The sequence below is a fragment of the Arachis ipaensis genome, chromosome B4 (assembly GCF_059453495.1).
Source record: "Arachis ipaensis isolate K30076 ecotype BB chromosome B4, ASM5945349v1, whole genome shotgun sequence".
Classification (NCBI taxonomy): Eukaryota; Viridiplantae; Streptophyta; class Magnoliopsida; order Fabales; family Fabaceae; genus Arachis; species Arachis ipaensis.
In genome coordinates, this window is record NC_142439.1 from 3,245,885 (window position 1) to 3,271,316 (window position 25,432).

Below are 25,432 nucleotides of genomic sequence, written 5' to 3' on the forward strand. Positions count from 1 at the left end.
TTTAAAATTAAAATTTTGAATTTTATTTAATTTAATTTTTGGATGTGTATTGAAATTGTAATTTGTTAGAAACTAAAAATGTTAAAACTGAAATAGAAATTTTAAAGTTTAAATTTTAGTTTTATTTAGTTTGTATTTTGAATGAGTATTTAATTTTAAAAAGACACTAAATCTATTTATGTAAGGCCCACATCGGTTGGAGAGGGGAACGAAGCATGCCTTATAAGGGTGTGGATACCTCTCCCTAGCATGACGCGTTTTGACGAGTGAGTGTGGGGGGCTTCGGCTAGCATCCCTATCGGCAAAGGCAAAACCGTGAGGCCTTGTGTGCCAAAGCAGACAATATCGTGCTAGCGGGTGGTCAGGCTGTTACAGATGGTATCAGAGCTAGAGCCCGGATCGATGTGCCAGCGAGGGCGCTGGGCTCCCTTAGGGGGGTGGATTGTAAGGCCCACATCGGTTGAAGAGGGGAACGAAGCATGCCTTATAAGGGTGTGGATACCTCTCCCTAGCATGACGCGTTTTGACGAGTGAGTGTGGGGGGCTTCGGCTAGCATCCCTATCGTCAAAGGCAAAACCGTGAGGCTTTGTGTGCCAAAGCGGACAATATCGTGCTAGCGGGTGGTCTGGGCTGTTATAATTTAAATGTATTTGTTTTATTTTTTTAAAACATTATAATAAAAAACTGTATAAAAAATTATTTTTAAAGGATACTGTTTCAAAAATTACATTATATAACCATATATTATATTTGTAGTTAATATATATAATCTAAAATATTTAATTAAATATTATTTTATATTTAATTTAAATTTTTTATTATTTTATATGCATTTTTTATATTAATATTTTTTAATTGTACAACCCAGTTAGAAAAATCCAACTGGGCCGGATCACAACATCAAAGAAGAATCCGACCCGAAAAAAAACCCATTCCCAACAAACCCATGCCAACCTAGATCATCATCTTCCCCGTAACTCTTCTGATGCCCTTCAATGACTTCTTGCTCTTCCTTCAATTGGAAACTCCGTCTGCTCCTCTTCCTCACCACACTTCTGTCTCGTTTTTTCAGTCTTTGTAACGCAGAATAAGAAGCTGCTCTGATTTAGTTTCTATTGCCACCAAATGTGCTCCACATTTGCTGAATATTCTAATCATCTGTGTGGCGAGACCAGAAATACCATTGTTGAACATGACAAAAGATGAGTCTTTTGATGATGTTCCAAGTCATCGGGTCTGGTCTTCTCCAACACAGAAAGCTCTGGTGTGTATCCATGTAGGAGGGAGAAGAATCCCTGTAGAAAACGGCGATGATGCTGGCAGTTTTGCTTAATCCATGGAACATGACAGTGACTTCATCAATTTTCCTCCTCCCCAACCCAACATCTTATTTCAGAATATCCCCATGGTCCAAAAACAAACGAACAAAGAGACCCATAACCCAAACTCACCAACTTACCAATTTGCTCGTTACAGAGGCCAACACATAGAGGGGTGAGTCGCATTTGGCTTCACCATCAAGCCATGGCTTAGGGGGACAATTACTGGCAAAAGTCTACTCCATTCTACAATGATAGTATATGTGTCAACCAAGCAACGAATTTCTATATATCTGTATCAATTTTGATATGTACCGGAGAGTAATATAATTAATTATATTTATTTTTTGTATCGTTATTCAAGTGATACTAAACTTCATTATTTTTTTTATACATTTAAATTCAAATAAATTCGTTATTTGTTATTGTATAAAAACGAGTGTTTCTTAAAGTTCTTTGAGTACTTACTAAAGTATTATTAAATTAATTATTGTATTAATACCAAAACACAAACTAGCATTCTCGCAGAATAAGAGTGCGTTTGGTTTGTGTTTTTATTTTCTGTTTTTTTTAGTGTTTTCTATTTTTTGAATTTTGTGGAGGAAAAAGTGAAAATAATAAGATCTTGTTTTCTATTTTATCTTTTCTTTCACAAAATCAAAAAAATAAAAAACACTAAAAATGAAAACAGAGAATGAAAACGCAAACCAAACGCACCCTAAATTTTTTTTTATTTTTTTTATTTTTAGGTATCAATTGTGTCACCCACTTTTTGTTACAGTAAAATCTGTTTAAACTTTAAAGTGCTACTAAATCTTGTAACGGCCACTTTCCATAAAACCCGTACCCCTCTACCCACAAGAAAAAAAAGGCCTCCCAAACTTGCTCTCCGGCAGATAAATCTCCACAGATATTCGTTTTGCTGGAAAAAATTGTCATCCTTAACACATAACACATACTTAATGTTGTGACAATATACAAAGCTTTTTAGTTAATATGATATAATCCAAATTTATGTTTTAATTATAATGTTGGGAAACACATGGTGCCCAACAGCCAGTGGCCTATCTGAAATTGGTGGAATCTCAATATCCCCTTCTAACATCTTCAAAGCATCCAAAATTGTTGGCCTTGAATAAGCTACTACATGAGAAGACAGAACACCAGCCATTAGGAATATTTCTATTATTTTTCTACTAGTAAAATTTTCATCTATTAACAAAGAAGCATCCAAAGCTGATTCTAAGTTACCAGATTTCAGCAATGACCAAACCCAATCAGAGGTAACGAATGCAGGTGCTCCAGATGAAGATAAATCAAGAGCTTTTATTCCACACAATATTTCCAATATAACCACACTAGAACTATAGACATCACTCTTTTCGGATAATTGGCCATAAAGTGCATATTCTGGTGCCAGGTACCCATGAGTTCCAGCAACTCTTGTATTTATCAGAGATATACTTTCAATATTTTGTTTAGCTAACCCAAAATCCGCAACTCTTGCAGTCATACCTGCATCAAGCAGTATATTGGTGGTTTTGATATCTCTGTGGTAGATTGCAGGTTTAACTCCAAAGTGCAAATAGACCAACCCAATTGCCACATCCAAGATTATTCTCTTTCTTTTAGACCAAGTAAGTGATTTTTGCATTTTGGTTGTCCATGGAAGAGAAGAGATGGTCTTCAAGGCTACCATTTGGCATGTAATCATAAACAAGATATCTTTGGCTTACTCTGTACCTGGAATCCTCCTCTTCTTCTTCATCAACCACACAACACCCTCTTAGCAGCACTAGATTTGTGGTGCTTTGATAAACTATTATTTTATGATTTATATTGTATTTAATTGTGTGATTATCAATTCTTTACCTACTTATTCATATGATAAGCATGTATTTACAATTCCTTCCCAAAATCACTCCATGGTTGAAAACTTGCTTTCTAGAGACTTTTAATTATGTATTTTAATTCTTCTTTATCCCATTCGATACCATGATCCGTGTGTTAAGTGTTTCAGGCTTCATAGGGCACGAATGACTTGGAAAGTGGAGAGGAGGCTTGCAAAAATGGAAGGAACACAAGAAACTAAGGAGAAGACCAGCGAGCAACGACGCGAGCACATGGCCCACGCGAAATGAAGAATTCGCAGCGACGCGGACGCGTGCCTGACGTGAACGCGTGGATTGGAGTCTGCACAGGTGACGCAAACACGTGAACCATGCGAACACATGACAAGGAAAATCGCTGACTGACGCGATCGCGTGGACGACGCATACACGTGACCTACGCGATCTGCAAAAATAACAGAATACGCTGGGGGCAATTTCGGGCCACTTTTTGACCCAGTTTTTGGCCCCGAAACACATACTAAACCTAGGGAACATGCAGAAACTCAATAGGCATCCACGCACATTGAGATTCACACATTAGGATTGCTCTTAGTTTTAGATCTGAGTTTTTAGAGTTGCATTACATTGATAGTTTATGCTTTTGCTTGGATTTTTGGATGCTGAAAGTCATTACCTCCGTTGAAGACATTACTTTAGTTTGTTTCCCTACTCCTTTATTTTTAATTAGTTACTCATTGACTCTATTCAATCAAGTATGTTACATTTTGAATTTATTAATATATGAAGTTATTTTTATTTTAATTAATTTTAATTCTCTATTTTATTTTAATTAATTATGTCTTCTCATATTTTTATGATTATTAATTTCATGTCAATGGAGTAGAGTTTCCACTTGACATGGGGTTGATTAAGAGGTGATACTTGAGTTGGAATGCTCAAGTGCTCGGTTAAACTGGGTGTTGTTAGCTAATTCCATACCTACTAACACTAGACCTCCCCAAGGGAGAGGGCTAGGACCTAAGGGTAAGAGTTAGTTCAATCATCATACCTTTCCTTACTTAGTAAGGGGAAATCGAGTGAGAACAACAACCTTTTTACACCACACTTGAGAAGATTCCAACAAGGATAGAAGTTCCACTTAATTATTCCCCCAGTCAAGGCCTTTTATTCAGAGTATCAATAATTATTCTCAGTTTATTTTTATTGCCTTAATTCACAATTATTTTAATTGCTCATTATCAAACTCAACTTTCTGGGAATTTTCTGATTAATAAATTAGCACTCTTCCCTGTAACTCGTTGGGAGACGACCTGGGACTCATACTCCCAGTATTTTATTTCTAAAAATTTATGACAACCCTTTTTAAATTGGTGAGACGGATCTTAGCTGGTTAAGAACTATACGTGCAACGCTGTTCTCTTAAATAAAATCTCTTAATTGGTTAACTTCTGCCGCACACCAATTTTTGGCGCCGTTGCCGGGGAGTTGTAATAGTGTGCTAAATTATTAATTAGTGTATATATTTTATTTTATTTGCATATTTTATTTTTATTTCTGTTACCATGAGTTACATGTCTTTCTCATTGAATGACGCGTTTATTGCCTGATCCGAGTTTATTCCCATTTGATCCTGAAATTGAAAGAACTCTTTCACATATTAGACGAACTCGACGTCGATTAGCCTCTGAGGGTGGTGAAGTGATTATTATCAATTCACCAGTCTCATCTGAGGGCGAATCTGAACCACCATCTGAGAGCGAGACAAGCTCATTTACTACTGATCCAGTTGATTTACGTGCAGAAAACATGGCAGAACCTAGGAGAATCACTCTCCTGGAGGCAGGAGCCCTAGATTTTACACTGCAGCCGTATCAAGTGCATGACCCAACTGCAGCTACAGATTTTGAACTAAAAACCGCACTGATCAACTTGATGCCCAAGTTTCATAGCTTACCTGCTCAAGAGCCTATCAAGCACCTTAGGGATTTCCAGATAGCCTGTTCTACTGTTAGGCGTCATGGTGTAGATGAAACTTCTATTCTGTTAACTGCTTTCTCGTTTTCTCTTAAGGGAAAGGCGAGGGAGTGGTACTACTCCCAACCTGAAGCAACTGTTACCAACTGGGATACACTCAGAAGAGAATTTTTGGAAAAATACTTCCCAGCTGAAGTCACAGATAGACTGAGAAAAGAGATCTCCTGCATTGTTCAAGGTGAATCAGAGACTCTCTTTGAATATTGGGAGCGCTTTAACAATCTCTTGGACGCATGTCCCATCACATGATTGGTAAACTAGTATTGATCAGCTACTTCACTCAAGTCATGAACCCCCAGGATAAAACTACACTGGAAGGTTCCAGTAATGGTTCTCTAAAAAAGTACAAAACTGCAGATGAAGCATGGCAATTGATCAGCGACTTAGCTGAGTCCACTAGAAATCACATACAGAGGCGTAGCCCCAAAGTTGTTGCAGAGATTTCCACTAGCAAAGAGACTACTGCTCTCACCCAGAGTATGTGAAATGACCAACCTACTGAAGCAGATGCAGTTGAATCAACAACAAGCGCAACAAACTCAGCCTTCACCACAACAGAGCCAACAGTTAGTTCCACAAAGAGTATGCGGGATCTGTGCTGATTATAGTCATTATACTGATGAATGCCCGCAACTCCAGGAAGACAACACCGTGGTAGCCACTCACAACTTCTATGACTGCCCGAATCAAGGATACAATCAATAAGGTGGCAACTACAACCAAGGTGGCAATAATAGCCATGGATGGCAGGACAATTCTAACCAAGGTTGGAGAGATAATTCTAACCATGGATGGAGGGATAACTTTAACAGAAGAGGCATAGACAATAATAGAAACCAGAGGTGGAATAATAATAACAACAACAGACAGCAGAATTAGAACTAACCTGACAGAGCACCTCACCTAAGACAATCATAAGGACCCCAGCAAACCCAACAACAAGTTTCTCAGACTGCTTATTCTAGTTCCTCATCAAATGATGAGATGCTCCGTTCTCTTGCACAAGGACAACAAGACATGCATGCTCAACTGAACTCTAGTCTGAATGGCTTAACTGCCACTTTACAAGCTCTCGTCTCCCGGATGGATTCCTCACTTAATTCCACACATCAACCTTCAAGCTCTAATAGAATTCCTTCTCAACCATTGCCTAATTCCAAGGGTGGCATCAATGCCATCACTCTAAGATCCGGAACCACACTGCAGAAGAGGAACCATAAGGAGCCAAACCCACCAGAAAATGTGTTAACAGAGGATGTGGTGGAAGTGGAAGAAGCTGAAGAGGAAGAGAACGTACAAGACATAGTTGAAGAAGAAGAAGCTCAGCCACAGAATGAAGTACCAATGGATGCTGAAGCTACAAATCGTGCCCCTCCTATTCCCTTTCCACAACTTGCAAGGAAGCCCAGAAAATAGATAGAACTTGACCCTAAAATGGTAGAAATATTCAAAAAAGTCGAGGTAACTATTCCCCCTTTTGATGTTATTTAACAGGTACCTAAATATGCAAAGTTTCTAAAGGATTTATGCATACATAAGGATAAAATTAATGAATTAGAAAATATTCCTTTAGGTAGTTCTATATCTGTTTTAATGGAAAATATACCTGAAAAATGTAGTGATCCAGGTCCATGTATGGTTAACTGTACAATTGGAGGTGTGATATTTTCTGACTGTATGTGTGATTTAGGAACATGTGTTAGTATAATGCCCTTGTCTATATATGATACTTTGAGGCTCCCTCCCTTAAAAAGGTCGGCAGCTCGTTTTGTGTTAGCAGATAAAAGCATTATTACAGTAGTTGGAATTGCTGAAGATGTACTAGTAAGCATTAAGGGCCTCACATTTTCCATTGATTTCTATATCCTGGAAATTCCCCCTAATGACTCAGGAAGACCATCATCAATCCTGCTTGGAAGACCATTCCTGAAGACTTCAAAGTTCAAGCTGGATGCATTCTCAGGAACTTACTTTTTTGAGATAGATGACAGAACAGTGAGTTTCAGTTTAAATGAAGCTATGAAGCAGCCTCCGGAAGATCATTCTATCTTCCAATGCGACATTATTGATGAAACTGTAGCTGAAGTTCACCAGGAAGAATTAGAAGAAAAGTACATGGAGCAAGGTCCAAGTGTGGGGACACTTTCTGAAAATAATGAGAAAACTTTACCATTATCACCAGCCTCGAATGATCCAGAGCCCAGCTATGAGCAGAAATTAGAATTAAAGCCCCTTCCTCCACACCTCAAGTATGCTTACCTTGAGGACAAGCAGAAGTTTCCAGTCATCATTGCAAGGGAACTCACTTCTCAACAAGAAGAACAACTACTCAAAGTGCTGAGAAAACATAAGAAAGCAATTGGATAGAGCTTGGCGGATATAGTAGGCATTAGCCCCCAAATTTGTGAACACAGAATATTCTTAGAAGAGGGAGTAAAGCCTGTCCGTCAGCCTCAAAGAAGATTGAATCCCACCATCTTAGAAGTTGTCAAGAAGGAAGTGACCAGGTTACTTGAAGCAGATATTATTTACCCCATTTCAGACAGTGAATGGGTAAGTCCAGTACAAGTAGTGCCCAAGAAGTCTGGAGTCACAACAATAAAGAATGAGCATGGAGAGCTTCTGACAACTAGAGTGCAGAATTCATGGAGAGTTTGCATTGACTATAGGTGTCTCAATCAAGCCACTCGTAAGGATCATTACCCCTTGCCATTCATTGATCAAATGCTTGATCGCCTGTCAGGTAAATCTCATTATTGTTTTTTAGATGGTTATACAGGCTACTTTCAAATTCATATAGCTCCTGAAGACCAGGAAAGGACTACTTTTACATGTCCTTTTGGGACTTATGCTTATAAGAGAATACCCTTTGGTTTATGCAATGCACCTGCTACTTTCCAAAGATGCATGATGAGTTTTTTCTCTGATCTTATTGAGAAATGTATGGAAGTTTTTATGGATGATTTTAGCATATATGGTGATTCATTTAGCCTTTGCCTGGATAGTTTATCTAGAGTGTTAGACAGATGTGTTAATACAAACCTTGTATTAAATTTTGAAAAATGTCACTTTATGGTCAAACAAGGAATTGTACTAGGACATGTTGTGTCTAATACTGGCATTTCTGTAGATCCAGCAAAGGTGGATGTTATTTCTAGTTTACCTTACCCCTCCTCCGTGAGGGAAGTCTGTTCGTTCCTTGGCCACGCAGGTTTTTACAGGAGATTCATTAAGGACTTCAGTAAGGTAGCATTACCTTTATCCAGATTGCTGCAGAAGGAAATTGAGTTCGAGTTTAGTGAAAGTTGTATGCAAGCGTTTGATAAGCTGAAGACTGCCCTGACGCAAGCTCCAATTGTGAGAGGACCAGACTGGAGCCAGCCATTTGAAATCATGTGTGATGCTTCCAACCATGCAGTAGGAGCGGCGCTAGCTCAGCGCAAAGGTAAGGACCCTTTTGTAATCGCTTATGCATCTAAGACTCTAGATGCTGCTCAGTCTAATTATACTACTACTGAAAAAGAGCTTCTTGCTATTGTTTTCGTTCTGGATAAATTCCGAGCCTACTTACTTGGTACTAAGGTAGTAGTATACTCAGACCATGCATCTCTAAAATATTTATTAGCAAAAAAGGAGTCCAAACCAAGGCTAATATGCTGGATACTGCTGTTACAAGAATTTGATTTAGAAATTAAAGATAGGAGTGGTAACCAGAATCTAGTAGCAGACCACCTGAGACGCGTTGAGCACATTAAGGGTGACTCCAGTCCTATAAATAATAATTTCCCATTTGATAACTTACAAGCAGTATCTAAAGTAGTTCCTTGGTATGCACCTATAGCTAATTATCTAGTTAACCACACTTTCCCTCCAAATTTTACTAAGCACCAAAGAGACAAGCTGAAAAGTAAATCCAAATATTATATATGGGACGATCCATATTTATGGAGGTGTGGTGTTGACCAAGTAATTAGACGGTGTGTGCCTCAATCAAAATTTCAGTCTATTTTAGAGGCCTACCACTCATCTGAGAGTGGAGGATATTTTGGCCCTCAAAGAACAGCTAGAAAAATTCTAGACTGTGGATTCTGGTGGCCTACTCTTTTTAAAGATACTGCTGAATTTTGTAAATCTTGTTCCCCATGCCAAATGTTTGGTAATATATCCAAGAGGGATGAGATGCCTCAACAGCTTATGCTTTTCTGTGAAATTTTTTATGTTTGGGGCATTGACTTCATGGGTCCGTTTCCGAATTCTAATGGTTATTTTTATATACTGTTAACCGTGGATTATGTTTCTAAGTGGGTGGAAGCAATTCCCGCCCATACTGATGATGCTAACACTGTTGTTTCCTTTGTTAGAAACCATATTATCTGTCGTTTTGGATCACCACGAGCAATCGTGAGCGATCAAGGCACCCATTTTTGTAACAGGAGACTAACAGGATTACTGAAAAAGCATGGGAAAATTCACAAAGTAGCAACAGCTTATCATCCCCATACCAATGGGCAAGCAGAAGTCTCTAACAGAGAGATAAAACGTATTCTAGAGAAGATAGTAAAACCTCATAGGAAGGACTGGAGTGCCAGACTACAAGATGCACTCTGGGCATATAGAACAGCGTACAAGACACCCATTAGGATGAGCCCCTTTCGCTTGGTATACGGAAAGGCTTGCCACCTCCCCGTAGAGGTGGAACACAAGGCTTTCTGGGTTGTAAGAGAGTGCAACATGAATCCTACAAAAGCTGGTGCTGAAAGAAAGCTGCAACTAGCAGAACTAGAGACCCTCCGCCTAGAAGCATATGACAATTCCAGGCGTTACAAGGAGAAAATGAAGGCTATCCATGACAAGCACATAAAAAGAAAAGAATTCAGACTAAGGGAGTTAGTTCTACTATATAACTCCATATTGAGGCTCATGCCAGGTAAACTGAGATCAAGAAGGGAAGGTCCATACAGAGTAGAAAAGGTAGAGCCATACGGAGTTTTCCACCTGCGTCATCCTGTTAACTCCAAATTTCTTAAAGTTAATGGACATCGCCTAAAGCTTTACCATGGTGAGAAGACAAAGAATAAAAAAGAACTAGACATCTTCCTCTTGGAAGATCCACCAAGAGAAGCTGAATGAGCCTAACGAGCGTCCAACTTAAGGACGTAAAAGCAAAGTGTTAGGTGGGAGACAACCCACCATGGTATGATCGTTCCGTTTCAATCTTAGTTTTATTTTTACTTTATTTTTATGATGTTAATGACTCTTCTCATCATCCCTGCATTTAGCCACATATAGTTTGCATGTGCATTTTGCATATTAGTTTTATTTTAAAAAAAAAAGCAAAAAGCACGCGATGCGGCAGCGTCGATGATGCGTTCGTGTCACAGGTGCAATAGGAAGAAAAGAAAAGTGAACAGCGAGTCACGCGAAAGCGTGGCTGGAAGCGTGCCTTAGGCACAAACATGCCCACGCGTCCGCGTCACCCACGCGTCTGCGTCGTTTGCGAAATAGCCTCCCCACACGTCCGCGTCACCCACACGAATGCGTGGCCCTGTAAAATCAACGTAAATAGGTGTATGGCAGCATGTTGCGATGGAGCTGGGCTGGCCTTATGCTAGAAGCACCAGCTACATCACGCGACCGCATCGTTTTCAACACATCACCATTCACGCAATCGCGTCAACCACGCGATCGCGTCACCTTAAAAATTTGGCAAAAAGAGTTTGAAACAGAGAGTCGCGCTAACGCGCGGCTGCTCTCGCGCTATTCGCACAATTCAAGTCACGCGACCGCGTGACTTACGCGTCCGCGTCACTTAACAAATTCACATGCCCCGCGACTGCGTGACCCACGCGTCCGCGTCGCATGCAGCGCACAGAATATCCAGATTAGCCAAAATATCTTATCTTTTCTCCCCCAAATCCTAATTTCTCTTTTCCTTTGTTATTTCTTTCTTTCCCCTTCTTCTTTCTTTACTCATTCTCACTTTTTACCTTCTCCTTCCTTATTTTTCACACCCATCATCAAGGTTCTTTTCTTTCTTTCTTTACTTTTTACTTTCCCTTATCAATTTTATTTATGTTTTAAATTTTTCTTTTCACCTTCATTATCTATATTTTCCCTTATTTTTTTCTTTCTTTTTATCCCTTTTTATTGGTGTTGAAAATTTATTTCAGTCTTTATTTTCCATATTTTGCTTGTGGATTATCATGGATTTGTTTGACAATTATATATTACTTTTCATAAGGGTTGCTTGCATGTTCAAATTTCCTACTTTCAATAATATTTTCATCATACATGCCACGTGTTTGTGAAAAAGCCGTATAGCATTACACATTATTTTAATTTATTCTATTCCACTACTTTAATGCCTGCTTTTCACAAAATTCTTTTTATATTTTATTGATTAAAATATAATTGTCCATACAAACAGATTGTTAGTTTGAATGATGTGGTAATCTAACTTGGACATTGAATACTTGATCTATGCTACTCATGCCTTTGCGAGCATGCTAATAAACATCTAGCATTCAATTACCATCACATGCACTTACTATATTACATTTGATGAACTTTTCATATGTAGTCTAGACCATGTGTTAACAACATCCCTGTTTGCCGTGCATTGATTCCACTCATCATATTCGCTCCCTTGCTCGAACCCTTAGCTTTACATATTACTTTCTCTTCCCTTTTTAAAGATGGCCACCAAGAAAGGAAAGGAGAAAGCCACTCCCAACCCACCAGCAAGGAGAGGAACAAAAAGAGCATTAGTGGCTGAGCCATCTTCAACAGCAGTAAAGCCCTCAACAAAAAGAATCAAGAGGATGATCAAGGTCGATGAAAAAGAAAAAGCCTTTCCAGCAAATGACACTGCGCGGTTTCCTTACCGCTACTGTGAGCAGATGTTCCCCATCCTGGCAAAGAGGAATTACAACAATGAATACCTTCTCATCCTCCCAATCCACATTGCTGAATTTGTTGAGCCGTAAATTGAATGAAGACAATGGGAATTCCTACGGAGACAGCCACGGCAGGTTAATCTCTCATGGGTAGTAGAATTCTACTCCAACTTTGACGTGCCAACCATGCAGTTTGTCTATGTCCGTCAGAAGCAAGTCCCCATAACTGAAGAGGCCATTCAACAAGCTTTAGATCTTCCTCCTGCTCCAGAAGGATTGGACGCATTTCAAGAAGTCTCACTCAAGCGCCAGACATACCAATTTGACTGGGACGCCGTTCTCAGAGTTATAGCACAACCTGGCAGCAGATGGATATATGGATACCATCGATCCTGACCAAAAGGGATATCGGCTTCAGTACTTACCTTGGAGGCTCGAGTATGGGCACAGATTATGTCCCATTATATATTTCCAAGCACTCACGAGTCCTCCTTCACTGCAGACATGGTTGTTTTACTCTGGTGTATCCTTACAGACCAGCACCTAAACTTACCAAGACACATTCGGAATGCAATGGGACACGTATAAATTGCAGGCAACCTACCTTTTTTTGCCTTGGTTTCAGATCTCATCTCAGTAGCCAGAGTCTCCTACAGAGCTGGGGACACCAAAGCCTTCCTTCCACAGGATGATCAGTACGTCCCTAACGGAAAATATATCAGACCATCAGCAGCCACTACAAGTCAGCCTACAGAACCGGCTGAAGACATTCTCCCTTCAACACCACAAGCACCCACAACAAACCAACTGCTCCATCAGATACTTGAAAGGTTGGATCAGCAGGAACACAAAGCAAAGCTAAGAGAGCGCCATAACAAGCGCCGATTCACATACCTCAAGGAGCTACTTTTGGGAAACTACAAAGACCCAGACACCTCGGAGTCCACTTCATTTACCAGCACAGGGAGCCATGACGATCCCGATGGTGGAGATGCTACTACCAGCCCCCTCTGTTCCTGACAGATGGCACCGAGGACGGTGCAAAGCCTTAAGTGTAGGGAGGTCGGTCAGTACCTGACTTCCGGAGGTAACTTCTTTTCCTTAAATACCAGTAAAATAGGATATTTAGTTAATTTTTTTTTGTTTAGAATAGAATAGATTGCATAGTAATAATTAGTTGCATGCATGTTCTACTTGATTGAAAATAATAAGTTTCTTCTAAAGACCCTATTTTCTGAAAAATTTCACTAATTTAAATCAAAACCTTTGTGTAAACTTGTTTGAAGTTGTATTTGAAACATAGTTTAAAAAGCTAAGAACACACAACCTGTGAGATTTGAGCTTAATTACATGGTTACATTATTTAACCATAAATGTTTTATTCTTGTGTGTTTGCTTCTCTATGATTGTAATCTTATTTTATTTCATCCTATATGTCCAATGTTTAATATGTTATATGCATGCGTATGATTGAGGCCATTATTTGTTTAGCTCACTTTTCCCAAATAAGCCTACTCTTTAAATTACCCTTGTCAGCCACTTTGAGCCTTTTTATCCCATTTGTTCTATATTTTACTACATTACTAGCCTTAAGCGGAAAAACAATTAAATACCCTAAGTTGAATCTTTAGTTAGCTTAAGATAGAAATTGTGTGTTAATTGAGTATGGGAAGATCGTGGGAATAAAGGTTAATAAAGGAATGTGTCACGATAAAATAATGGGAATCTGGGTACCTACTCATGTGAGACTAGAAAAATTAAAAATCCATGTGCATTGATAATGTTATGTTTATTTTTATTCTAATTAAAAAAAATCCAAAAATATTCAATAAATAAGTAAATAAATAAGGGGATAAAATTACCCCAACGTTAAGTTAATGAAAAATTAATGCATATGTGATAAAATTAAAGAAAAGTTGATACATGAGTATGTAATGCAAAAGTGAGAATTTTGGGTAGCTAGACATGATTCTAGAGTTATATAGAGTGTATGTATGTTAGGTGAAAGCTTAGGTTAATTAAAGATTCAATTTATAAAGCTCACTTAGCCATATACATATACCCTTACCCTTACCTTAGCCCCATTACAACCTTGAAAAGACCTCATGATATTTGCATTAGTATGTTAAATATTGTTGATTGGTTAGGTGAAGAACAAATTTTAGAAAGCATGATTAGAGAAGAGTAGAGTGATTACCCTATACACTTGGGTGATTAGAGTGCACATACACCACCAGTAAGGGTTCAGTGCTTAATTCTATGTTCCCTGCTTTCATGAGCTATCTTCTTACAATGTTACCTGTATTTACTATATGAATTAAGTTAGTAAAATCTAATTTATATTTGTCTTGAAGAGCTTATTTACTTTTAACCAAATATACAAGAAGCATATAGTTGCATTCACACACACACACACACACACACACACACACACACACACACACACACACACACACACACACACACACACACACACACACACACACACATAGGTTGCATTGCATTTCATGAGTTTCACATGTCCCTACTCATTTATTTTATCTCCTTCAACTAAGCATGAGGACATGCTAATGTTTAAGTGTGAGGATGTTGATAAATCATTATTTTATGATTTATATTGTGTTTAATTGTGTGGTTTTATCAATTCTTTACCCACTTATTCATATGATAAGCATGTATTTACAATTCCTTTCCAAAATCACTCCATGGTTGAAAACTTACTTTCTAGAGACTTTTAATTATGTATTTTAATTCTCCTTTATCCCATTCGATGCTGTGATACGTGTGTTAAGTGTTTCAGGCTTCATAGGGCACGAATGACTTGGAAAGTGGAGAGGAGGCTTGCAAAAATGGAAGGAACACAAGAAACTAAGGAGAAGACCAACGAGAAATGACGCGAGTGCATGGCCCACGTGAACGCGCAAAATGAAGAATTCGCAGCGACGCAGATGCGTGCCTGACACGAACGCATGGATTGGAGTCTGCACGAGTGACGCGAACGCGTGAACCATGCGAACGCGTGACAAGGAAAATCGCTGACTGACGTGATCGCATGGACGATGCGTACGCGTGACCTGCGCGATCTGCAAAAATAACAAAATACGCTGTGGGCAATTTTGGGCCGCTTTTTGACCCAGTTTTCGGCCCAGAAACACATACTAAACCTAGGGAACATGCAAAAACTCAATAGGCATCCACACACATTGAGATTCATACATTAGGATTGCTCTTAGTTTTAGATCTGAGTTTTTAGAGTTGCATTACATTGATAGTTTATGCTTTTGCTTGGATTTTTGGATGCTAAAAGTCATTACCTCCGTTGAAGACATTACTTTAGTTTGTTTCCCTACTCCTTTATTTTTAATTAGTTACTCATTGACTCTATTCAATCAAGTATGTTACATTTTGAATTTATTAATATATGAAGTTATTTTTATTTTAATTAATTTTAATTCTCTATTTTATTTTAATTAATTATGTCTTCTCATATTTTTATGATTATTAATTTCATGTCAATGGAGTAGAGTTTCCACTTGACATGGCGGTTGATTAAGAGGTGATACTTGAGTTGGAATGCTCAAGTGCTCGGTTAAACTGGGCATTGTTGGCTAATTTCATACCTACTAACACTAGACCTCCCCAAGGGAGAGGGCTAGGACCTGAGGGTAAGAGTTAGTTCAATCACCATACCTTTCCTTACTTAGTAAGGGAAAATCGAGTGAGAACAACAACCTTTTTACACCACACTTGAGAAGATTCCAACAAGGATAGAAGTTTCACTTAATTATTCCCCCAGTCAAGGCCTTTTATTCAGAGTATCAATAACTATTCTTAGTTTATTTTTATTGCCTTAATTCACAATTATTTTAACTTCTCATTATCAAACTCAACTTTCTGGGAATTTTCTGATTAATAAATTAGCACTCTTCCCTGCAACTCGTTGGTGAGACGGATCTTAGCTGGTTAAGAGCTATACGTGCAACACTGTTCTCTTAAATAAAAATCTCTTAATTGGTTAACTTCTGCCGCGCATCATGCTTCAAGTTGCTAATATTCTCCACCTCCCTGTAGAATTCTTCATCTCCTTAAGAATCCGACTCTTATATCCTTTTAGCTGCAACCATTGTGCCATCAGGTAGAATGCCCTTGTAAACTAAGCCAGAACCGCCTCTGCCAATGAATTTATGGGTTGAAAAATTGTTAGTGGCCTTCACTAGGTCCTCAAACTTGAACCAAATTGACCCTGTATTTGGTCTCACTTGAGTCCTAGACCTTTGCACTGTCGGTTCAGCACAGACATACAAATTTTCTGCAGCTTTGCTCATCCCCAACCTGTCATACCATAGACACAAACCTATCAAGGAAGACACAACCAAGATTCCAATTGAAGCTCTAATTAAACCCAATACAAGAGCATGATTATGGCTCTTTCTTCTGGCACCTCTCCCTTGATCATTAATAAGTGGCAACTCATAAATACAAGCCATAGCACATCTACTTTCGTGGCCAAGCTCGTTTGCAATTCTAGCAGCATATAGAATTAAAAAATAAAAATATTCTTGGAAATGAGAAGCATTTCCATCAATAGCATTCATCTTTTGCAGAACATTTAGACCTTCTGTGACACAAACATCGCAGTTGGCAAAGACACTGAAGTTTAGCTTACCCCGAGTTGTAGGACCAAGATTGTTGATCCAGTCTTGCTTAGATTGGATGTTAGCACATAGGTTGGGACTGGCAACAAATTGAAGCGGGTCAAAGCAAGAGGTAACAAGATTGTTAGGAAGTGAGAGAGCACGGAGCTTGGATTGGAAGTGATGAAGGCAGGATTTTGAGGTAGGAAGAGTCGGGAGCTGGAAAAGAGAGTTTTCTTTGAGGTTTTGAGCAAGTGCTATGCCAAAGAGGGATAACAGAGTTGTGCAACAAAAACTTGAACGTTTTTTGTTTTTTGGATGTGAAAGATTGGAAATTATGGCAGCTAGAGGAGTTCCAAGGGACTGTTAGCACATAATCCAAACCCACTTGGCATGCAGAGTTGTTGCTGCCAAGGGAAATGGTGGGAGTAGACAAGTTTGGTGGTAAAAGGAATGAAGAAGCAACTATGGCTGGCAGTAGGATGTTCATGAGTTGAGTGAAATCGAGTTTGATGTGACTCAGATCCGACCTGAAATATAAATCGGGTCTATTTGTTAGACTCGAACTCGGCCCTAGACCCGATCACGATTATACCGGGTGTTCCGAGGGTTACCTGAAACTGAAGGTCGATCTCAGATGAGATCTGCTGTGGTGGCCGGAGCGGTCGTGTCCGACTTATTGGCTTTGGTGGTGCTGCCGATCCTTGATCACCGGAGGGGGGTGGTACCTGCAAGAGACTCCGATGCTTAAGTTAGCATGGGCTTTTAGCAGGTATTTTTTGTAGAATCAGAGTATGAGATATACCTGGGTGCTCCAGTGTATTTATAGTAGTGTAGGCTCACCTTTCTAGATAAGGTAAGTTAGTTATCTTATCTTATCTTTAAGTGAAGTCATCTTATCTCTAAGGGGAACTGCCTTTATCTTTCTAGGCTTTAGCTGCCTTTAGATTGGGCTGTGTCCCTTAGTTTTTGGGCCTGCTTGGGCTTCTTATGGCGATTTAGCCGAGCTCTTTGAGAGGAGGTCGGGTGCGATCCAACCTGAAGAGGTCGGTCGCTTTTGTCTTCAGTCAACCTGGGTTGCGTAGCACAACCCAGGGTATGAACAGTGCCCCTACTTGAGCTCGATCTTTACTTTTAAGGTCGTTTCTTTAGACTTCGATTCTTTGGAGAAGTCGAACTCGAGCATTTTTTCCTTTTAATCGATCTCTGTATAACTCCTGGAGGACTCCTTGAATACGAAGCGTTTTTTCTTTTTTTTTTTTTTTCTTTGTTAATTGCGACGCGCGTTGTGCTTTCTTGGGAATGTGCAAGGGTTAAATGCTCATTAACTCCTCTTTTGCCGTTCCCTTCTTTCCCTCTTTTTATTTCATTTTGAATTTTTAAGCCTCATCTTTCAGTTTCTCCTCTCCTTTCTTTTTGCTCTTGCTCGCTGCAGTGCTTCGTTCTTCTACCCCTTCTGTTTTCGCGTCTTCGTGCTTCCCTCTTTCCTTGCTTTGAAAGCGATTGTTGGTGTGGATTCATCATTGTTTCTTCCTGATCCTTCCTTCACGCTTTCTTCTTCTTCCTCTACAGGTTGGTATTTTCTTCCCCTTTTATGTTTTCGATAGTCGCCTTCTTGTATATCTCCACTGTTGCATGTGATTTTTACTGATTTTGACCCCTTCAAAAAAAGATTGTGTCTTTCTTTTTGACATTTTGTTTTCATGATTTTCTGAAAAAGCTTGCATCTTTATGGTGATCCCTGCACTCTTTTTGCTGTGATGTGTGCCTGATAATTTTTGCTTCCTTAAGGTTTTATTGTTTGTCACAATTTCTGTCTCTTTTCGTGGTTGTATCCCCCTGATCAAGGTCTTGGCTTTTATGGATTTGTTGGTAGATTTATAGCTTTGAAAACTTTTTGTAGCTTTGATGATAAAGTGTCAGTAGAAAAGGTTGTAACTTTGATGTTTTTTATTGGTGATGATGACTTTCTTGCTGTTTTGTGTGGAGTGTCGTTGCCCGAGAAGGATTGTATTTTCTTGATGAGAGATGTTAGGGGATAGACTGTCGAGTTCTTTTTTTTCCGGGTTCTTGCCTTGTTACTACCTCCAAAGGGGTGCCCCTGGACTTTAGTGTGAGTCCTGGGGTTTCCCTTTTACTGTCGTGTCTGACTCTTGATGTTCATATGTTATTGTCCGAGTTGTTTCCATATTTGCCCGAGTTGTTTGGTAGTAACCCACTTTTCCTTTTTCTTACTGTAGGAATAGTTGACCTATGTCTTCTTGCAAAAACATGGTTGAGATGTCTACTAATATTCCGGACGGCATGTCTGACTGGCTGGATTCCATAATTTTGATGTGTGTTACTGTGGCTGACCCTGAGTACTGTGTGCGACTTAGGAGGTACCATAGAATTTGTAACAATAGGGACTAGGAGAAAAATTATGAGTTGGTGTCACCTGACCCTGAGGAGAGGGTTAGTTTTCCTCCTTTGACTCAAGGGGAGCGTCCTTTTTTCTATGCTTATGACTACTTCTTCAGTCAATTAAACATTATCATTCCTTTTACCCATTTTGAGACCGAGCTGTTGTGGTCTTGCAATGTAGCCCCTTCCCAACTTCATCCGAACTCATGGGGTTTCATAAAAATCTTTCAATTTGTTGTGTCAGGAATTGGATATCCAACCTACTCAAACTATCTTCCTTTACCTTTTTGTGTTGACGAAGCCTGGGATAGCTAAGAAGAAAGCCTCCTGTATTTATTTTTGAGCTACTCAAGGAAAGAAAGTGTTCTCTATGTATGATGAGTCCTTTAGGGACTTTAAGAATTACTATTTCAAGGTCCGAGCTGTTGAGGGTGTCCACCCTTTCTTCTTTAATGAGAATAATGAGCCCACCTTCCCTTTATGCTGGCAGAAGAATGTAGTAATAGCTAGGTACTCTTGGGAAAATCTGGATGAGGTCGAGCAGGCCTTTGTAAATGTGTTAGAGGAAAATTGGGGGGAGCCTCCTCATCTCAACACAAAGAGGTTTCTAGGAGATCCTTCCCTTCTTCGTGCTGAACTGGGTAGTGACCGATTTTTTTTCAATAGTCTTGCTTTGTGGTTGAATTTTGCCTTTTTCTATTTGTGACTTATTTTCTTGGTTCTTTCTTTGTAGAGATGGTGAAATCTACAGACTCCATGAAACACTTTCGGAGGGCTAGGACAGCAACAGCTGCTCAAAACATCTTGGCCAAGGCTACAGAGAGAGAGTCTTCTCAGGTGCCTCCAAAGAAACCAACATCGGGTGCTTCTGGGCCGAGGAAGGTTATTCCAATTCCTCAGGTCCAGACTGTCCCTTCAGACCCAGCTTGACCATCCTCTGGTGCCACTTCATCCCCTACTGCTGTTGGTCCTCATCCAAAAAAGCAAAAGACTGTTAATCCCTATGAATTGAATGCCCCTAATTTTGATGCTGTGGGGTTTGTGGATAATCATATTGCTCCCTATGGCCATTTTCCCATGGACGATGTGTCCATCCTTCGTCATTTGGACTTCATTACTAGCAAAAGTGTTCGGATGGCTCATATGGGAGCAGCTTTATTCCATACAGTCCAGGGTTCCCCAGTCCATGCGACGAAGGCTTTTATGGAGGATGCTAAATTGGAATTTGATAGAATCAAGGGGTTAAAGGATGAGCTTGATGCTAGGGTGGCCAAATTGGAGCTCGATTTGGAGAAGGAAAAGTCGCGGGCTACTGCTGCTGAGGCTGCTGCCAACCTGGCTGGAAAAACGGCAAAAAACTACAAGGAGAGCTATACCCGTACTTATGCCAAGCTGTTGGAGTTTAGGGAGAGGCTTGATTCTGCCCAAGCGAATTACGCCGATCTCCAGGGTCATTTGGTAGATACTGTGACGGGGGCTTATGAAAATTTAAAGGCCCAAGTCCGAGTTCTTGCCCCTGAGCTCGACCTGGCTCTCTTCAGCTTGGATAACGTGGTAGAGGATGGCAAGATAGTGCCCATCCCGGATGATGAAGATGACAGACCTCCTCCTGCACCGCCAGCCAAAGCTTCTGCAGCCACGACTTCTTCAATTCCTTCTGCTGAGGTCGACCATCCCGAACCTGATCTTGATTGTCAAATTCTTAATCGGGATGATGGGACTGTGGACGCCACCCCCAGGAAGATCATTCCTCCTCCTTCAGCCACGGATGCTACTACTGGCGAGACTTTGGACCCCTTATGATTTCTTTGTTTTATCTGTACAGCCCGATTTGTGGGCTTTTGAACTCTATTTTTGTATCTTTTGATGCGGTAGACTTCTTGACCTTAGTTGCTTCTATGCAACTTCATTTTGAAAAAACAAAACACTTTTAAACTCTGACGCTGCCACTTAGGTAGCCCTTTGAGTCTTTTAATATTTTATTTTGATGGGTATATTTCTCTGATATACTGTTCATGCCTTTGCAATTTTTGTAGATCTTTATAGAGTGTTGATACTCTGCTGTCCGATCTCTTTTTTATCAGATCTTGTTTTGTCTGCCTTCTGTTTGGGCGAGATGACCCTTGGGGCTAACTTGTCCGACAACTTTTTAGTGTTCTGGTAGAACCTTTTTAGTTAGTCTGAACAATTTTGATAGCCTTGTCGTGGAGCCATGGCTTTTTGGGCAAAGCTATTAGCTATGTCCCTTTTAGCGCACGCTTTTTGTTGGTCCGACTTCTCTTGTCGGTTCAAGCCTTAACTTTCGTTGGTCTAACTTTTCTTGTCGGTCCAAGCTGTAGCTTTCGTTGGTCCGACTTCTCTTGTTGGTCCGAGATGTAGCTTTCGTTCGTTCGACTTCTCTTGTCGGCCCAAGCTGTAGCTTTCGTTGGTCCGACTTCTCTTGTCGGCCCGAGATGTAGCTTTCGTTGGTCCAACTTCTCTTGTCGGCCCAAGCTGTAGCTTTCGTTGGTCTGACTTCTCTTTTCGGTCCAAGCCAAGTTATTTTTAGTAGTCCATTTTTTGTCAGACCTCGTCAGGCCGCTTTTTATGGATTACTTTTTATAACTTCTTGCGTTAATCTGTTTTTATCACTTTTACCTTGCTGACCTTGTTGTAATCAGGCGATGAATTTGGTTTTCACCTTGCCGCCTTGTCGTAATCGGGAGATGAATTTGGTTTTCACCTTGCCGACTTTATCGTAATCGGGCGATGAATTTTTTCGGTCAGATTAATGCGTCTTTGTAGGCAACTTTTTAGGGAATCTAAAAACTTTATTCAAGTAGAAAATAGGCATATAGACAAGAATGTATACATATGAGAGCTTACCCTTCTAAATCGGGCAATTCTGTAGATCTTGGCTTGGCGCCTCATTAAAAAACCTTTTCAGGAAAAAGAGTGCACCTTGGCCTAAGATATTTATTACTTTCTAATTGTAGTACCTTCTTAGGATACAGGCATGCCATGACCTTGGTAGCTCTCGTCCCTCGAGGTCGGACACCTTGTAGTAGCCTTTTCCCAGTACTTCTACAACTCGGTAAGGTCCTTTCCAGTTAGCTGCTAGCTTCCCTTCTCCTGATCGACCTGCTCCGATATCATTTCGGATCAAGATAAGATCGTTGTTGGTGAAACTTCGCTAGACTACCTTCTGATTATACCTTGTAGCCATCCGATATTTTAACGCTTCCTCTATAATCCGAGCTCTTTCTTGGACTTCTGGAAGTAGGTCGAGCTCTTCCCTTTGATTTTGGGAGGTGGCCTCTTCATTGTAGAGGATCATTCTGGGGCATCCTTCCTCTATCTCCACTGGGATCATTGCCTCCATTCTGTAAGCAAGTTGGAAGGGTGATTCTTCTGTGGTAGAGTGCGGAGTTGTCCGATATGCCCATAGGACTTGTGGGAGCTCTTTGGCCCAAGCTCCCTTTGCGTCCTGTAGTCTCCATTTTAACCCAGCTAGTATGACTTTGTTGGCAGCTTCTGCCTGTCTGTTAGCTTGTGGGTGTTCCACGGATGTGAATTGGTGCTTTATTTTCAAGTCAGCTACCAAGTTCCTGAAACCTGTATCAGTGAATTGGGTGCCATTATCTGTGGTGATGGAGTAAGGGACCCCGAACCTTGTAATAATGTTCCTGTATAGAAATTTCCGACTTCTTTCAGCGGTGGCATTAGCTAGGAGCTCTGGCTCAATCCATTTTATGAAATAGTCTACCCCTATAATGAGGAACTTGACTTGTCCCGATCCTTGGAGAAAGGGTCCGAGGAGGTCGAGCCCCCACTTTGCGAACGGCCAAGGTGACGTTACACTGATGAGCTCTTCTGGCGGAGCGATGTGGAAGTTAGCATGCTTCTGACATGGTGGGCATGTCTTGACGAAATCTGTCGCTTCTTTTTGTAGGGTTGGCCAGAAGAATCCAGCTCGTAGTACCTTTTTGGAAAGAGCTCGTGCCCCCAAGTGGTTTCCACACATGCCACTGTGTACTTCTTCCAGAAATTCCTTTGTATTGGAGGTCGGCACACATTTTAGGAGGGGTATTGAAATCCCTCTCCTATATAAGATGTTGCCAACTATGGTGTAGTGTTGTACTTCTTGTACTAGTCTTTTTGCCTCCTTTTTGTCTGTGGGGAGTGTCTCCGTCTTGAGGTGGTTGATTATGGGGGTCATCCACCCTTGATCCTGGCCTGATATGGCTAGGATCTTTTCTTCCTCTGAGATTGATGGACTTTGCAGTGTTTTCTAGATGAGGCTTCTATTATTGCCCCATAGTTTGGTGCTGGCTAGTTTTGAGAGTGCATCAGCTCGAGCATTCTATTCCCGAGGTATATGTTGGACCTCATATTCCCCGAGTTGTCTGAGCTGTTCTCTGGTCTTGTCCATATACTTTTTTTATGTTGGGATCCTTATCTTGGTAGCTCCATTCTATTTGTGAGGTAATTACTTGTGAATCGCTGAAGATGGTGAGCTTTTGAACCCCTACCTCCTTAGCCAGCCTCAAACCAGCTAGTAATGCCTCGTATTCAGCTTGATTATTTGAAGCAGGGAATTCAAACTTTAGTGAGAGTTCAATTTGGAGACCCTGATCGCTTTCTATTATCACACCTGTGCCACTCCCGATTTTATTTGAAGAGCCGTCCACGTAAAGATTCCATTTTGTGGGAGTTCCCGGGGTATCAGTATACTCGGCAATAAAGTCAGCCAGATACTGTGATTTGATGGCTGTCTAAGCTTCATATTGAAGATCAAATTTGGACAACTCAATCGCCCACTGCAGGATTCTTGCAGCTAAGTCTGTCTTCTGTAGGATGTCTTTTATGGGCTGGTTGGTCCGAACCTTGATAGTGTGAGTTTGAAAGTATAGGCGAAGTCGTCGAGAAGTGAGTATGAGAGCGTAGGAGAACTTTTCTATCTTTTGATAGTTCAGTTTGGCCCCTTATAAAGCTTTGCTAATGAAGTAGATGGGCTGCTGCCCACCTTCGTCTTTTCTGACTAGTACTGAAGCGATTGCCTGGTTTCCCACTGCGAGGTATAATATGAGTACTTCTTCTTCCCGTGGTCGGGTAAGAATTGGTGGTTGCCCCAAGAATTTTTTGAAATCTTGGAAGGCTTGCTCACACTCTGTTGTCCATTCAAACCTCTTTCCTTTCCTTAATGTGGCGTAAAAGGGGAGAGATCTGATGGCTGACCCGGCTAGAAACCTGGACAGGGCTACAAGTCTTCCGTTGGTTTGTGGCACATCCTTTGATGTGGCATCCGTATTTTTAAGCAGGGTTCTTTCCTCCAATCCAGAGTTGTGATCGTTGTCAAGGTTGTCTGCCATGATGAAGGGATGACTTCTAGGTTCCCCGGCAACGGCGCCAATGTTTCGGGGGTTACCTGAAACTGAAGGTCGATCTCGGATGAGATCTACTGTGGTGGCCGGAACGGTCGTGTCCGACTTGTTGGCTTTGGTGGTGCTGCCAATCCTTGATCACCGGAGGGGGGTGGTACCTGCAAGAGACTCCGATGCTTAAGTTAGCATGTGCTTTTAGCAGGTATTTTTTGTAAAATCAGAGTATGAGTTATACTTGGGTGCTCCAGTATATTTATAGTAGTGTGGGCTGACCTTTCTAGATAAGGTAAGTTAGTTATCTTATCTTATCTTTAAGTGAAGTCATCTTATCTCTAAAGGGAACCGCCTTTATCTTTCTAGGCTTTAACTGCCTTTAGATTGGGCTGTGTCCCTTAGTTTTTGGGCCTGCTTGGGCTTCTTATGGCGATTTGGCCGAGCTCTTTGAGAGGAGGTCAGGTGCGATCCAACCTGAAGAGATCGGTCGCTTTTGTCTTCAGTCAACCTGGGTTGCGTAGCTCGACCCAGGGTATGAACACCGAGTAAAAACCGGATAAAAACCGGGCCGTTAACATTACATTACCTTGATACCTTCTTGTAAGCTATCATGTGAAAATATCCAAATTTCCAAAATTCCAGCCATTATTTGACATGGTAAAATTCACTTAGAAAAATATAACAAGAATCAACCCTTCTCTAAAATTAAAGCATAACCATATTGTCTAATAACACCAAATATTTAAATCGATACAAATAACACAATATTATGCCTTAGTCTAAAGTTTTATGCATTTTAAACATAAAATATTAATTTATAGTCTTATAATGACTAATACCACAAAATATTAAGGTTTACAATACTTAAATTCCACATAAGAATAGTCATCATCCACCACTAACAACACAAAATATTAATTGTGTATGATGACCGG

General features: G+C 40.4%; 1 pseudogene; it reads right to left on the reverse strand.

Moving 5' to 3' along the window:
* Positions 1-2,332: 2,332 nt before the first annotated feature.
* Positions 2,333-17,227, reverse strand: LOC107635844 (putative receptor-like protein kinase At1g11050 pseudogene; annotated as a pseudogene).
* Between the last annotated feature and the right edge of the window lie 8,205 nt (positions 17,228-25,432).